The following is an 11,820-nucleotide window of genomic DNA, read 5'->3' as shown; positions in this document are numbered from 1 at the left end:
AACCAGAAATGTACAAACAAATGTCTTTCCATCTAATCATGTCTACAAACATGTATTTCCGTCTAGTCATGTTGTAATGACCCCTAATGAATTCTGAACCCTAAGTTCGTCTCTTCCCAATGCTGTCCTGCCACTAACTTCCTGCACATTAGGGTTGAATATTTTCCAGAAAATAACCACGTTTCCAACCTTTTTATGCAAGTAAAGTACGTTGGATAAAAAAACGACTTCACAACAGGCCTGATGGAAACAGAAAAATGTTCCTAAATGTAGACGAAACTAAATATTCTGGAAAAAGGTAGGATCTTTTTGTGTTGGTAAAATGAATTATGCGAGAAATGTCAGTGGAAATGCTTTTATGCACAAATATTGATATAATAACAGTCAAATCGAAGTAGACTTGGAATCATGGTCCTCCCACTACAACTCGTCAGGAGGGTATGCAGTTTATTAGGCTACAGGTTAAATAAATGATGAACTTCACAGGGTGGTGAAAGTGCAAGGTGGTGAGCTTGATGCTCCTTTCCTATAAATATCTAGAGTCTTATTCTGGTGACATGGTCATTGATGCTTGGCTGCCGTTTAACAAATAAAAATAATATTGTCCATAATCTCATCATGTAGGCGATACCCGCACTGTGTCTGTGGGCTGTTGGCTAAAGAGCATGTGCCAAAACAGAGTGGGCACACTCGCTAAATAAACACTATTTTTTGGTGAGAAAGCAATCAGTAGTGTTGAAAATGCGATCAAAACCCATTTAACTTGTATTTTTGTATTCGGTACTTGGGAATTTAACAGCAAAAGTTATTTTGATGTGCACTATGTCATCACGCACTACCTTTTATCCACAACAAGTCATATTGCGTGAAACCTATCTCTGGTGGGAAAATGTGCATATTGTATTTATGCAGATTTTAGAACATGCATTAAAATTTGCATTAAAATCTGATGCCAATTGGATGGAAACCTGGCTAATGTACACATGTTCATTCCCAAGAAAATTGCAAACCCCTCCCGGTTATTCCTGTTCAAAACGGAAATTATATTTAAAAGCATATAAATAACCTACCAGCAAAAAAAACTGTTCTTATAGGCTACCAATGTAAATTGATAAATATATAGTGCATTTGGAAAGTATTCAGACCCTTTGATTTTTTCCAGGTTGTCTTTTTTTGTTGTTGCCTTTTTCTAAAATGGATTAAATTGTATTATAACCCTTTACTCAGCATTTGGTTGAAGCACCTTTGGTAACGATTACAGCTATTTTCAGGTCTTTCCAGAGATGTTTGATCGGAATCAAGTCTTAGCTCCGGCTGGGCCATTCAAGGAAATTCAGAGACTTGCCCCGAAGCCACTCCTGCATTGTCTTGGCTGTGTGCTTAGGGTCGTTGTCCTGTTGGAAAGTGAAACTGCACCCGTCTGAGGTCGTGAGAATTCTGGAGCAGGTTTTCATCAAGGATCTCTCTGTACTTTGCTATGTTCATCTTTCCCTCGATCCAGACTAGTCTCCCAGTCCCTGAAAAACATCCCTACAGCGTGATGCTGCCACAACCATGTTTCACCGTAGGGATGGTGCAAGGTTTCCTCCGAACGTGCCGCTTGGCATTCAGGCCAGACCAGAGAATCAGACCAGAGAATCTTATGTATCATGATCCAAGAGTCTTTAGGTGCCTTTTGGAAAACTCCAAGCGGGCTGTCGTGCCTTTTACTGAGGAGTGGCTTCCGTCTGGCCACTACCATAAAGGCCTGATTGGTGGAGTGCTGCAAAGATGGTTGTCCTTCTGGAAGGTTCTCCCATCTCCACAGAAGAACTCTGGAGCTCTGTCAGAGTGACCATCAGGTTCTTGGTCACCTCCCTGACCAAGGCCCTGTCCCCCAATTGCTCAGTTTGGCAGGGCGACCAGCTCTAGAAAGAGTCTTGGTGGGATTAAACTTCTTCAATTTAATAATGATGGAGGCCACAGTGTTCTTGGGGACCTTCAATTCTGCAGATATTTTTGGGTACCCTTCTCCAGATCTGTGCCGCGACACAATCCTCTCTCTGAGCTGTACAGACAATTCCTTCGACCTCATGGCTTGGTTTTTGTTCTGACATGCATTGTCAACTATGGGACCTTATATAGACAGGTGTATGTCTTTCCAAATCATGTCCAATCAATTGAATTTACCACAGATGGACTCCAATCAAGTTGTAGAAACGTCTCAAGGACGATAAATGGAAACAGGATGCACCTGTGCTCAATTTCGAGTTTCACAGCAAAGGTTCTGAATACTTATGTAAATAAGGTATTTTTTTTATTTTGTTTCGTAATAAATTTGCTAAAATTTTGAAAAACCTGTTTCCGCTTTGTCATTATGGGGTATTGTGTGTAGATTAAGGATAAAACAAATGTCATACATTTTTTAGTAAGGCTGTAACTTTCCGAATGCACAGTACACAGGAATCAAACGGTTTCTTGTTGTATTTGCTGCAATATAATTAATTGAGTTCTCCCAAAGTCACCACATTACTTTGTTGATGTAGTCTGTTTTTTAAAGCAGGCCTATGTAGTACTGTTGGTCGACTGGTAAAATATTATGAGGTTATTACAATGCGAATTACATTTTTTTTACCCTACCTTTGACTGAAAGACTTCAGCCAGCTTGCTAGTTCCTTTTCTCTCCCCTTTGCACCTGGCTATCAGGGGCATTTGGAAAGTTTGTGGCTGTTTTACTTGATGATAACCCGCTTATTGTGGCATATCGGATGCTGCACTAAATTAACAGATAAGCTATAGGAGCAAAAGCGGAGATTCAGCACCCCAGGATAGCGCCATGGTTTAACACTTCCCTGCAAATCAGACTTGTCAAGCCGTGCTGTCTTTAATGTGACTGTAGGAGGATTTGAAAAAGTTGCTTTTTGTTAGGAAGAAGCTTTTGTTCTCGTACCTCTGTGTCAACTAGCCTACAAACGCTGCGCTGTTCGTCAATCTCTTCGCTCACAATTAATAATATTGTCACCCATCAGACTGTCAATTTAATATTGTATTTAGGCTAATACTATTATATGTGTGAAATTAGTTTCTATATAGTTTAGATACAGTAAGTGCTGCATATTATACTTTGGAGCCTCTGCTAGTGCCACACAGCTAAAGTTAGGAGACTTGTAAATGTGAAATGGAGAAGGCCTACACAGCATATTCTCCAGTGTTGAATAAACAGTGTTAAAGGTGCCGCACAGTCATAATAATGTTTATCAAATTGGATGATATTTGGATCAAACCAGATCAAAGTAGCATGACAAAAGTATGATCAATTACTGACGCTGGTACATTGATAAAGTTTCATCATAAAGTTACTGGCATCCTCCTCTGTGTCAAAAACTTGAATTGCGGAGGTTGCAGGGCCATGCACAGACCTTTCAGGAGGCAGGTGCTCAAAATGGAAAATGTATAAAGTTTGATTCATAATTCATATCTTGAAATTCATAAGCTCCAAATAGCGGTTTATTTGTACATTGTTTAGCATAGGCCTATTTATTTCTGGTAAAACACACTCACTCATCATCACAAATTGTAATCAAGCTAGTTACAGTGCCTCGTAAAGACATGATTGACATTGAGAAAAGAGGGTGGGCTATCGTGCCTTCCAAGTTCATCACTAAGCTTGGGTCCCTGGGTCTGAACCTCACCCTGTGCAACTGGGTCCTGGACATCCTGACGGACCGACCCCAGGTGGCAACAACACCTCTGCTATGCTGATCCTCAACATGGGGGCCCCACAAGGGTGCGTGCTCAGCCCTCTCCTGTACTCTGTTCACCCATGACTGCGTGGCCATGCAAGTCTCCCACTCAATCATCAAGTTTGCAGATAACACAACAGTGGTAGGCCTGATCTTAACAATGATGAGAGCCTACAGGGACGAGGTGAGAGCTCTGGAGGAGTGATGCCAGGAAAATAACCTGTCCCTCCCTCCTGTCACCAAAATGAAGGAGTGGATCGTGGACTTCAGGAGACAGCAGAGGGAGCACGCCCCTATCCACATCGACGGGGAAGCAGTGGAGAGGGTGAAAACTTCAAGTTCCTCGGCCTGCACGTCACTGACAACCCAAAGTTGTCCATCCACACAGACAGTGTGAAGAAGAAGACGCAACAGGAGGCAGAAGAAATTCGGCTTGGCCCCTAAGACCATCACAAACTTCTACAGATGCACCATTGAGAGCATCTTGTCGAGCGGTATCACCGCCTGGTAAGGCAATTGCACCGTTTGCAACTGCAGGGCTCTCCAGAGGGCGGTGCGGTCAGCCCAACGCATCACAGGTGGCACACTGCCTACCCTCTAAGGACATCTACATCACCCAGTATCACAAGAAAGACAAGAAGATCATCAAGGACCTCACACACACACAAGCCATGGCCTGTTCACCCCACTACCATATAAAAGTCAGAGACCGTACAGGTGCATCAAAGCTGGGACCAAGAGACTGAAAAACAGTTCCTATCTCCAGACCATCAGACTGTTAAAGTCACTACTAGCCAGTCTCCGCCCAGGACCCTGCCCTGAACTTAGTCACTGTTACTAGCCGGCTACCACCCGGTACTCTAACACGCACCTTAGAAACTGCTGCCCTATGTACAGTGCCTACGGAGGGTATTCAGACCCCTTGACTTTTTCCACTTTGTTAGGTTACAGCCTTATTCTAAAATTGATTCAAGAATAAAATAATTATCCTGATCAATCTACACACAATAGCCCATAATCACAAAGCAAAAACAGGTTTATACATTTTTGCGAATTTAATTTTAACTACCGTTCAAAAGTTTGGGGTCACTTAGAAATGTCCTTGTTTTTGAAAGAAAATCTATTTTTTGTCCATTAAAATAACATCAGATTGATCAGAAATATAGTGTAGACATTGTAAATGTTGTGAATAACTACTGTAGCTGAAAACGGCTGATTGTTTTTATGGAAAAATCTACATTGCCGTACAGAGGCCCATTATCAGCAACCATCCCTCCTGTGTTCCAACGGCACGTTGTGTTAGCTAATCCAAGTTTATCATTTTAAAAAGGCTAATTGATCATTAGAAAACCCTTTTGCAATTATGCTAGCACAGCTTAAAACTGTTGTGATGATTAAAGAAATGACCCCAAACGTTTGAACGGTAGTGTAAGTATTCAGACTCTTTACTCAGTACTTTGTTGAAGCACCTTTGGCAGCGATTACAGCCTCGAGTCTTCTTGGGTATGACGCTACAAGCTTGGCACACATGTTTTGGGGGATTTCTCCCATTCCTCTTTGCAGATCCTCTCAAGCTCTGTCAGGTTGGATGGGGTGAGTTACTGCACAGTTATTTTAAGGTCTCTCAAGAGATGTTCAATCAGGTTTAAGTCCGGGCTCTGGCTGGGCCACTCAAGGACATTCGGAGACTTGTCCCGAAGCAACTCCTGCGTTGTCTTGGCTGCGTGCTTAGGGTCATTGTCCTGTTGGAAGTTGAACCGTCGCCCAAGTCTGAGGTTCTGAGAACTCTGGAGCAGGTTTTCATCAAGGATCTCTCTGTACTTTGCTCCGCTCATCTTTGCCTCGATCCTGACTAGTATCCCAGTCCCTGCCACTAAAAAACATTCCCACAGTGTCATTCTGCCACCACCAAACTTCAACGTAGGGATGGTGTCAGGTTTCCTCCAGACGTAAAGCTTGGCATTCAGGCCAAAGAGTTCAATCTTGGTTTCATCAGACCAGAGAATCTTGTTTCTAGTGGTCTGAGTCTTTAAGTGGTTTTGGCAAACTCCAAGCCGGCTCTCATGTGCCTTTTACTGAGGAGTGGCTTCCGTCTGGCCACTCTACCATACATTTTGAGTGTCATTGCAAAGGGTCTGAATACTTACGTAAATAAGGTATTCATGTTTTTTATTTGTAATAAATGTGCTAAATATTTCTAAACCTGTTTTCGCTTTGCCATTATAGTGTGTTGCATGTAGATTTTTTTATTTAAAAAAAATCTATTTTAGAATAAGGCTGTAACTTAACAAAATGTGGAATAAGTTTAGGGGTTTGAAAACTTTCCGAAGGAACTGTACACACTTTTTCTACTCATATACTGTCCATACACACCATCATACATACATACACACACAAAAGTATGTGGATTCAGCTTTTCAAATTAGTGGATTCAGCTATTTCAGCCACACCCATTGCTGACAGGTGTATAAAATCTGGCACAGCCATGCAATCTCCATAGACAAACATTGGCAGTAAAATGACCTTATTGAAGCGCTCAGTGACTTTCAACATGGGATGCCACCTTTCCAACAAGTCAGTTCATCAAATTTCTGCCCTGCTAGAGCTGCCCCGGTCAACTGCAAGTGCCGTTATTGTAAAATGGAAATGTCTAGGAGCAACAATGGCACAGCCGTGAAGTAGTAGACAACTCAAGCTCACAAAACGGGACCGCAGAGTGCTGAAGCTCCTAATGCTTAAAAATCGTCTGTCCTCGGTTGCAATACTCACTACAGAGGTCCAATCTGCCTCTGGAAGCAATGTCGGCACAATAACTGTTCGTCGGGAGCTTCATGAAATGGTTTTCATGGCTGAGCAGCCTCACACAAGCCTAAGATCACAATATGCAATGCCAAGCGTCGGCTAGAGTGGTGTAAAGCAAGCTTGCTGCCATTAGACTCTGGACCAGTGGAAACGCGTTCTCTGGAATGTTGAATCACATTTCACCATCTGGCAGTCCGACGAATAAATCTGGATTAGGCAGATGCCAGAAGAATACTACCTGCCCCAATGCATAATGCCAACTGTAAAGTTTGGTGGAGGAGGAATAATGGTCTGGGGTTGTTTTTTATGGTTCAGGCTAGGCTTCTTAGTTCCAGTGAAGGTAAATCTTAACGCTACAACATACAATGACATTCTGGACGATTCTGTGCTTCCAACCTTGTGGCAACGGTTTGGGGAAGGCCCTTTCCTATTTCAGCATGACAATGCCCCCATGCACAAAGCAAGGTCCATAGAGACATGGTTTGTTGAGATCGGTGTGGAAGAACTTGACTTGCCTGCACAGAGCCCTGACCTCGACCCCATCAAACACCTTTGGGATGAATTGGAACACCGACTGCAAGCCAGACCTATCACCCAAACATCAGTGCCTGACCTCACTAATGCTGAATAAAAGAAAATCCCCGCAGAAACGTTCAAAAATATAGTGGACACCCTTCCCAGAAAGGTGGAGGCTGTTATAGCAGCAAAGAGGGACCAACTCCATATTAATGCCCATGACTTTTAATGAGTTGTTCGACAAGCACATGTCCACATACTTTTGGTAATATAGTGTATACATATTTATATTCCAGACTCTGACATTGCTTGATCTGATATTTCTTAATTCCTTTATTTTAATTTGTTGGATTTATGTGTATTGTTCGGTATTACTGCACTGTTGGAGATAGAAACAAGAGTTTCACTGCACCTGCAATAACATCTGCAAAATATGTGTACGCAACAAATAAAATCAGATGTAATTATATTGAAGTAAATCTTCTACATAGCAAACTAAATGTCTTATACTGATTGTGATTTAGGGACAGTTTGAAATGTACTGGGGTGGTTCTGGTGGTTCATTGTTAGCTAGTTATGTTGAAAGAGCTGATTTGCCATCGAATTCACGGGCAGGAAACAAACAGACTTAATCTATACTAATTTAGCTGTTCTCGACCAAAAAGAAAAAGATTCAAACAAAAAAAATAACAAATATTTACAAAATGTACAGGCAGGACCTCTCTGCCTAGGCTACCTCACAGCACCATGGTAAAAATACAAAATGTACAGGCAGGACCTCTCTGCCTAGGCTACCTCACAGCACCATGGTAAAAATACAAAATGTACAGGCAGGACCTCTCTGCCTAGGCTACCTCACAGCACCATGGTAAAAATACAAAATGTACAGGCAGGACCTCTCTGCCTAGGCTACCTCACAGCACCATGGTAAAAATACAAAATGTACAGGCAGGACCTCTCTGCCTAGGCTACCTCACACCACCATGGTAAAAATACAAAATGTACAGGCAGGACCTCTCTGCCTAGGCTACCTCACAGCACCATGGTAAAAATACAAAATGTACAGGCAGGACCTCTCTGCCTAGGCTACCTCACAGCACCATGGTAAAAATACAAAATGTACAGGCAGGACCTCTCTGCCTAGGCTACCTCACAGCACCATGGTAAAAATACAAAATGTACAGGCAGGACCTCTCTGCCTAGGCTACCTCACAGCACCATGGTAAAAATACAAAATGTACAGGCAGGACCTCTCTGCCTAGGCTACCTCACAGCACCATGGTAAAAATACAAAATGTACAGGCAGGACCTCTCTGCCTAGGCTACCTCACAGCACCATGGTAAAAATACAAAATGTACAGGCAGGACCTCTCTGCCTAGGCTACCTCACAGCACCATGGTAAAAATACTAAATGTACAGGCAGGACCTCTCTGCCTAGGCTACCTCACAGCACCATGGTAAAAATACAACATGTACAGGCAGGACCTCTCTGCCTAGGCTACCTCACAGCACCATGGTAAAAATACAACATGTACAGGCAGGACCTCTCTGCCTAGGCTACCTCACAGCACCATGGTAAAAATACAAAATGTACAGGCAGGACCTCTCTGCCTAGGCTACCTCACAGCACCATGGTAAAAATACAAAATGTGTAGAAAAGCAGAAAATGAGCTCTAAAACAGCAACATTTTCTCTCAGCCTCATGGCAAAATGTGTAAAATAGTATGGATTAGCTATAAAACTGCACAATGTTCTCTTTGACCCATGGCACAAAAAAAATCCTGAACAAAAAAAATCCCAAATGTTGACTCTACGTCTTGATCAGACCAGAGAATCTTGTTTCCGTTTTGATCAGTTGTGGTTCAACTTTCGACAGTTTTTTAAAGTTTTATTTAACTATAAGGTCTAGAAAGGCACAGTAGCAGCCTTGTCTGGCTGTATTTTTTTTTAAACTTATGATACAGAGATTCTCTGTCTTGCGGATCTTAATTCTCCCAAATCGTCCTATAATATTGTGGCCACATGCTCCCGGTAAACCCAATTATTCAGGAAAATGTAACATGCGCTCTGCCTCCTATGATTCAAGCGGCTGTTCCTCGCGGACCTATAACCATAACGCTTCAATATAGCATTTGTAATTTAACGTTTAAAATGTATTACAGTTCATGTCTGGCATAAACACAACCAGTCACAATGTTTAATTCTGATTAGGCCACTTCAAACGTATCCTGTAGGCTACATGTGCACGTTTGTACACTCTAATATAATGAGCAATGGAACAAAAGTTACAAAAGAGTGTTACAAAAGATCAAAAAGTTTAATGACATTCGCAGGTTTGTCCAGATTGGCTACTCTTATTTGATAGAAAAGTAAAACGATGATGTTGAAGCGCCCGAAGTAGGTAATCATTGTGCAGTTATGCTTTGCTTATTGGCACAGAAACCAGTTGGTGGAAAATTCATTGCATATGTTTTATATAATTATACATATAATTGCATAACATTTTTGAAAATCTGATTTCCTCCTACCTGATCATTGTCTGCAGCCGGCTCTGATCGTAGAGTAATGAGACAGGCAGGGAGTCTCCTTCGTGGTGGTCGGCTAACCCTCAACCTTCTGGCCCGTGGCATTGATAGTGCCACAAAAGCATTCTGAAGTGGTGAAGTCGATATCCACGTTTTTAAACACAGGATCGCTACAGTTATTGTTATTTGTGGTCATAATCATGTTTTATTTGGTTAATTCAATGAGGAGGGGTTTGCACATTTTTGTACAGTACAAGGGGAGGTTCACGTGAAAATATTTGTAACGTTTGGGAGGAAGGTGCACTTTTTTTGTGGCAGTTCTGTTGATACACACTCGACCGGTGACCGCATGTTTGGATACCGGGCAGTTTAATCTCTGTACAGGGCAGACTGGGGGAAAAGGCGCAAATGGTCATGCAATAGTTATGTGCAGTTCGCGAATGTGCAGACTCTTTTTGCTGATTTAAGTCATGATCCATTTTCCTGAGTGACTCATTAATTTTAGTCGTCCCCCTCTGGGCACAGCAAATAATTTCAACGTGAATCATTCGGCATAGCCGTGGTAAGTAGGGGTGGGTACTGAAGATGCTTCAAAATGATCTGCATCACCCCAATCCCCATTTTCTTTATTTATACAACAGATTCATGTGATATCACTGTGCTTCTTCTAATTACATTATAAAGATTACATTAAAAGTATATGGTGCAAGTGATCAATGCAGTTCGAGACTGCAGCAATTTCGAAGATCTCCACAGACCTGTGATGACCTATTAATGCTATCTTGAACATGCATGCTTTATATGATTACATATGAAGACCATTATAGTTGAAGTAACCTCAATGTGGCCATGGATGTGTTACTAATTTTAAGGTTTAATGTTACATAAGTTAGGTAAGATAGCCTTGACTTTATTACAAAAGTAATATTTCATTGATTGTTTGAAAACGCAACCAAATATCAACAATTAAAGGAGATGTATCTACTGCTTGGATAGCTCCATCTGTGCCACTGATTCTGGCTTTAATTCCAGTTTGTCTACAAATTAATAATTGATATGTTGGATTCAAGTCTCCATCTCAACCAAAAATCTAAGTTAAAGAATAGGTCTAAATCAAATCAAACTTTAAATACACTTTAAATAAAGTTTGATTGGATTTAGTACTCTATTCTTTAACTTAGATTTTTGGTGAACTATCCAAGCAGAAGATACATCTCCTTCAAATGTTGATATTTGGTTGTGTTGACAATCAAACACAATTCAATATCACTAAATATCCTTACATTTGAAATCAACCAGTGCTTGAAACCCTAGGTCTATTGTATTGTATATTTGTTGTTGAATTCTGGGTTGAATTGAAAGAATAGCTGTTGATGACAAATGTGCAGGCCTAAATATCATAATTGATGATGAGTGATAAAGTATGGTTATATTTAATTTGCTCAATTAAACCTACCCTTTGGAATGACTGCTAAAACAACAGTAAATCTATTTTGTTTTTAAGTGGAGATCTCTGAACAATTGTTCCCACGATAGCACCCTGGTGAAGACGGGTGGGAGGATGTGTGGGTGGCGGGTGTTTGGGACGTTGGATGGGTGGCGGGTAGGATGGAGGGTGGGTGGGTGGTGGATGAGAGGGGTGTGACAGCTAGGAGGGGTCTCACTCTCTTCCTGGCGGGTGGGAGCTGGGTAGGGTGGGTTGGGATGGAATGGGAGGGTCAGCTGTACGGGGATCTGGGATCATGGGAGGAGGGAGGGAAAAGGGTTCTTATGGTCTTCCACAACCTTTAAAAAAAAAAATTACTCACATTTTCATGCCCAAATTTATACCATTTGTAACCATAAAAAATGTACCAAACTGCCATTGTATATTCTAAAGCTGTTTTTCATGGTTGGTATCAATAATGTTTTTTATGTAAACATTTGTAACTGGCTGATTCAGAATTTATTACAGGGAATAATCATGGCCAGCTGGTCTTGTTAGCATAAGGTTATGTGTGCCAGATTGTCCGATGGGAACAGCTAACATGTAGCATTCTATCACGTGCAACTACGTCAATGATTGTAATTGACTGATACGGATTTTGAGACAGAAAAGTTTGTTTAAAGGTTTTTATATGTTCGGAAGTATTGACTCACAGGTTTCCCCTATTCATCTTGAGCACTGGTTCTCAATCCTGGTCCTGGGGACCCAAAGGGGTGCACATGTTTGTTTTTGCCCTACAACTACACAGCTGATTCAAATGATCAACTC

The 11,820-nt window shown here is 41.5% G+C and overlaps 1 protein-coding gene across 3 annotated transcripts in view; it reads right to left on the bottom strand.

The window, feature by feature from the left end:
• The window catches only part of LOC110528177 (sodium channel protein type 8 subunit alpha), a 115,667-nt gene that overhangs the window by 51,671 nt on the left and 52,176 nt on the right, over window positions 1-11,820 (bottom strand). The gene's annotated exons all lie outside the window — the stretch shown is intronic.

Source organism: Oncorhynchus mykiss, chromosome 7 (genome assembly GCF_013265735.2).
Source record: "Oncorhynchus mykiss isolate Arlee chromosome 7, USDA_OmykA_1.1, whole genome shotgun sequence".
In the NCBI taxonomy this organism is placed as follows: Eukaryota; Metazoa; Chordata; class Actinopteri; order Salmoniformes; family Salmonidae; genus Oncorhynchus; species Oncorhynchus mykiss.
Note: the sequence above shows the minus strand (reverse complement) of the source record. Positions and strands in the feature narration are given on the sequence as shown.